Below are 6,000 nucleotides of genomic sequence, written 5' to 3'. Positions count from 1 at the left end.
GAGATCAATATGATAAAGATAGACCCGGGGCCATAGGTTTCACTAGTGGCTTCTCTAGAGAGCATAAGTATTCTACGGTGGGTGAACAAATTACTATTGAGCAATTGATAGAATTGAGCATAGTTATGAGAATATCTAGGTATGATCATGTATATAGGCATCACGTCCGAGACAAGTAGACCGACTCCTGCCTGCATCTACTACTATTACTCCACTCATCGACCGCTATCCAGCATGCATCTAAAGTATTAAGTTAAAAACAGAGTAACGTCTTAAGCAAGATGACATGATGTAGAGGGATAGACTCATGCAATATGAAGAAAACCCCATCTTGTTATCCTCGATGGCAACAATACAATACGTACCTTGCTGCCCCTACTTTCACTGGGAAAGGACACCGCAAGATTGAACCCAAAGCTAAGCATTTCTCCCATTGCAAGAAAGATCAATCTAGTAGGCCAAACCAAACTGATAATTCGAAGAGACTTGCAAAGATAACCAATCATACATAAAAGAATTCAGAGAAGATTCAAATATTATTCATAGATAGACTTGATCATAAACCCACAATTCACCGGTCTCAACAAACACACCGCAAAAACAAGATTACATCGAATAGATCTCCACAAGAGAGGGGGAGAACATTGTATTGAGATCCAAAAAGAGAGAAGAAGCCATCTAGCTACTAACTATGGACCCGTAGGTCTGAGGTGAACTACTCACTCTTCATCAGAGGGGCTATGGTGTTGATGTAGAAGCCCTCCGTGATCGATGCCCCCTCCGACGGAGCTCCGGAACAGGCCCCAAGATGGGATCTCGTGGATACAGAAAGTTACGACGGTGGAATTAGGGTTTTGGCTCCGTATCTGATCGTTTGGGGGTACGTAGGTATATATAGGAGGAAGGAGTATGTCGGTGGAGCAACAGGGGGCCCATGAGGGTGGAGGGCGCGCCTGGGGGGGGGGTAGGCGTGCCCCCTACCTCGTGGCCTCCTGTTTCTTTTCTTGACGTAGGGGCCAAGTCTCCCGTATCATAATGTTCCTAAAAATCACGTTCCCGAAGGTTTCATTCCGTTTGGACTCCGTTTGATATTCCTTTTCTTCGAAACCCTAAAATAGGCAAAAAAAAACAGCAATTCTGGGCTGGGCCTCCGGTTAATAGGTTAGTCCCAAAAATAATATAAAAGTGGATAATAAAGCCCAATAATGTCCAAAACAGTAGATAATATAGCATGGAGCAATCAAAAATTATAGATACGTTGGAGACGTATCAACACCTCTATCTCTAAACATGTGGACATATTTTTCGATTTCGGCTTTCGCTTGAGGACAAGCGAGGTCTAAGCTTGGGGGAGTTGATACGTCCATTTTGCATCATGCTTTTATATCGATATTTATTGCATTATGGGTTGTTAATACACATTATATCACAATACTTATGCATATTCTCTCTTATTCTACAAGGTTTACATAAAGAGGGAGAATGCCGGTAGCTGGGATTCTGGACTGAAAAAGGAGCAAATATTATAGACCTATTCTGCACAGCTCCAAAAGTCCTGAAACTTCACGGAAGACGTTTTCAGAATATATAAAAAATACTCAGCGGAAGAAATTCACCAGGGGGGCCACACCATGCCCACGAGGGTGGGGGCGCACCCTACCCCCCTGGGCGCCCCCCTACCTCATGGGCCCCCTGGTGGCCCTCCGGTGGCCATCTTCTGCTATATGAAGTCTCTCAATGGGAAAAAAATCATAAGCCATCTTCTCGGACGAAACTCCGCCGCCACGAGGCAGAACCTTGGCGGAACCAGTCTAGGGCTCTGGCGGAGCTGTTCTGCCGGGGAAACTTCCCTCCCAGAGGGGGAAATCATCGCTATCGTCATCACCAACGCTCCTCTCATCGGGAGAGGGCAATCTCCATCAACATCTTCATCAGCACCATCTCCTCTCAAAACCCTAGTTCATCTCTTCTATCCAATTCTTGTCTCCAAGTCCGGGATTGGTGCTAGTAGGTTGCTAGTAGTGTTAATTACTCCTTGTAGTTGATGCTAGTTGGTTTAATTGGTGGAAGATCATATGTTCAGATCCTATATTCATATTAATACCCCTCTGATTATGAACATGTTTATGCTTTGTGAGTAGTTACTTTTGTTCCTGAGGACATGGGAGAAGTCTTGCTATTAGTAGTCATGTGAATTTGGTATTCGTTCGATATTTTGATGAGATGTATGTTGTCTCTCCTCTAGTGGTGTTATGTGAACGTCGACTACATGACACTTCACCATTGTTTGGGCCTAGAGGAAGGCATTGGGGAGTAATAAGTAGATGATGGGTTGCTAGAGTGACAGAACCTTAAACCCTAGTTTATGCGTTGCTTCGTAAGGGGCTGATTTGGATCCATATGTTTCATGCTATGGTTAGGTTTACCTTAATACTTTTGTTGTAGTTGCGGATGCTTGCAATAGAGGTTAATCATAAGTGGGATGCTTGTCCAAGTAAGGGCAGTACCCAAGCACCGGTCCACCCACATACCAAATTATCAAAGTACCAAACGCGAATCATATGAGCGTGATGAAAACTAGCTTGACGATATTCCCATGTGTCCTCGGGAGCGCTTTTCTCTATATAAGAGTTTGTCCAGGCTTGTCCTTTGCTACAAAAAGGATCGGGCCACCTTGCTGCACTTTATTTACTTTTGTTACTTGTTGCTCGTTACAAATTATCCTATCACAAAACTATCTGTTATCACTTATTTCAGTACTTGCAGAGAGTACCTTGCTGGAAACTGCTTATCATTTCCTTCTGCTCCTCGTTGGGTTCGACACTCTTACTTATCGAAGGGACTATGATAGATCCCCTATACTTGTGGGTCATCACGCATCAAAAACCACAACGCGGTATAGTGATTGCTTTTTGATCTTCAGAAAGAACCCTGTTGATTCAATGCGATTCAACTAAAGTTGGAGAAACAGACACCCACTAGGCACCTGTGTGCGAAGCACATCGTAGAACCAGTCTCGCGTAAGTGTATGCGTAATGTCGGTCTGAGCCGCTTCATCCAACAATGTCGCTGAATCAAGAATCAACTAGTGACGGCAAGCAATATGTATATACCCACGCCCACAACTCCTTTGTGTTCTACTCGTGCATATAACATCTACGCATAAACTTGGCTCGGATGTCACCGTTGGGGAACGCAATAATTTCAAAAAAAATTCCTACGCACACGCAAGATCATGGTGATGCATAGCAACGAGAGGGGAGAGTATCGTCCACGTACCCTCGTAGACCGTAAGCGGAAGCGTTATGAGAACGCAATTGATGTAGTCGTACGTCCTCACGATCTGACCAATCCAAGTACCGAACGCATGGAACCTCCGAGTTCAGCACACGTTCAGCTCGATGACGTCCCACGAACTCCGATCCAGCAACACTTCGAGGGAGAGTTCCGTCAGCACGACGGCATGATGACGGTGATGATGTTGCTACCGACGCAGGGCTTCGCCTAAGCACTGCTACGATATGATCAAGGTGGATTATGGTGGAGGGGGGCACCGCACACGGCTTGGAACAATCAACTTGTGTGTCTTTGGGTGCCCCCCGCCCCTGTATATAAAGGAGCAAGGGGGAGGCCGGCCGGCCTTGGTGCGCCCCAAGGAGAGGAGGAATCCTCCTCCTAGTAGGAGTAGGATTCATCCTTTCCTAGTCCTACTAGGAAGGGGGAAGGGGGAAGGAAAGAGAGGGAGAGGGAGAGGGAAAGAGGGGCCGTGCCCCCTCCCCTAGTCCAATTCGGACTCCTCATGGGAGGGGGCGTGCCACCTCCTGGGCTACTGCCCTCTCTCTCTCCCCTCAGGCCCACTAAGGCCCAATACTTCCCTGGGGGGGGGTCCGGTAACCCCTCCGACACTCCGGTTTTTTCCGAAACCATCCGGAACACTTCCGGTGTCCGAATATAGCCATCCAATATATCAATATTTATGTCTCGACCATTTCGAGACTCCTCGTCATGTCCGTGATCACATCCGGGACTCCGAACTACCTTCGGTACATCGAAACACATAAACTCATAATACCAATCGTCATCGAACTTTAAGCGTGCGGACCCTACGGGTTCGAGAACTATGTAGACATAACCGAGACTCGTCTCCGGTCAATAACCAATAGCGGAATCTGGATGCTCATATTGGTTCCTACATATTCTACGAAGATCTTTATCGGTCAAACCACATAACAACATACGTTGTTCCCTTTGTCATCGGTATGTTACTTGCCCGAGATTCGATCGTCGGTATCCTCATACCTAGTTCAATCTCGTTACCGGCAAGTCTCTTCACTCGTTCTGTAATACATCATCCCGCAACTAACTCATTAGTCACAATGCTTGCAAGGCTTATAGTGATGTGCATTACCAAGAGGGCCCAGAGATACCTCTCCGACAATCGGAGTGACAAATCCTAATCTTGATCCATGCCAACTCAACAAACACCATCGGAGACACCTGTAGAGCACATTTATAATCACCCAGTTATGTTGTGACGTTTGGTAGCACACAACACAAAGTGTTCCTCCGGTATTCGGGAGTTGCATGATCTCATAGTCATAGGAACATGTATAGTTATGGAGAAAGCAATAGCAACAAACTAAACGATCAACATGCTAAGCTAACAGATGGGTCAAGTCAATCACATCATTCTCTAATGATGTGATCCCGTTAATCAAATGACAACTCATGTCTATGGTTAGAAAGCATAACCATCATTGATTCAACGAGCTAGTCAAGTAGAGGCAAACTAGTGACACTCTGTTTGTCTATGTTTTCACACATGTACTAAGTTTCCGGTTAATACAATTCTAGCATGAATAATAAACATTTATCATGATATAAGGAAATATAAATAACAACTTCATTATTGCCTCTAGGGCATATTTCCTTAGGGGGGCTCTGGGAAGTCCGGACGTCTGCCACGTTGGACTCAGACACCCTCGACCCATCCAGAAACCCTCTCCGGTCTCCGCTCTAGAACCCTCCGCGCATTCTTTCCGGCATGACTGGCTCACCGGCCACTAGCCTACCTGCATTCATTGTGGCGTGATGATAGAGAAGCCTAATCCGGTTTTCAAGTTTGTCGGCCTCCTCCTTCACAAATCATATCCACACAATCCTCCTCCTCTCCCACACCTCCACCGACCGCTACACACCACGACACCTCCGCCTGCCAGAATGGGCAAGAAGACGAACGTCGAGAAGACTCGGACGTGATGCTGCTGGACGGCTACCACTCGAACAAGCCGCCGTCACGCCAGGATGACGGATCTAAGGGGCTTCGGATCCAGTTCACGCCGTCACCCACGGTCGTCGGGATCATCGTCCTCCACAGTTCCATCCACCGTAAAGGTGTAGACGATGTTGAACGATGAGAACAAGCAGCCATCGTTGCTCACCGCAGCGGCCCGCTCAGACGACAAGTTCAGGCAGCAGATGGAGGAGGTGTTGTGCCTATCATTGATCGACTAGGCTTCGTCATGGTTGCCCCCTCCGCGCAACCCGGCGTCCAAATCGAGTGTCGATTCAAAGAGGAGCCACTGTACCCTCCGCCTAACACTAGCGTACAAATTGGATGCCACGTCAAGGAGGAGTCGTCGGCCCCTCTGCGCCGCCATCTGGGCACCCAGTGGTGCCAGGTCCTTCCCGACGTCAAGGAGACATCCCCCCTCCCCCCACCTCCACTAGGCGTGTAACCCTACCATATAAAAAAAACCAAAGTGGGGAAACTAGAGCTCTATCCGGGCACCCCTACACTTGCGGAGGAGGGGTGATGTGCGCTTAGAAAACTCCTTTTTAGAGATTGGTTAATTGATCCAAATGTTTTTCCGTTACAAACATTCCCCCGACAAGCTCGACACCACCACTCATGTAACGCTCATCAACGGACGAAAGACGATAAACGACATAAAAACGTTGAATAAAAATAATACTTCCTCCTCCCATAATACAAGAGCG

This window comes from Triticum urartu, chromosome 1, assembly GCF_003073215.2.
Source record: "Triticum urartu cultivar G1812 chromosome 1, Tu2.1, whole genome shotgun sequence".
NCBI lineage: Eukaryota > Viridiplantae > Streptophyta > Magnoliopsida > Poales > Poaceae > Triticum > Triticum urartu.
The sequence above is the reverse complement of the archived record's forward strand: the minus strand, read 5'-3'. Positions refer to the sequence as shown.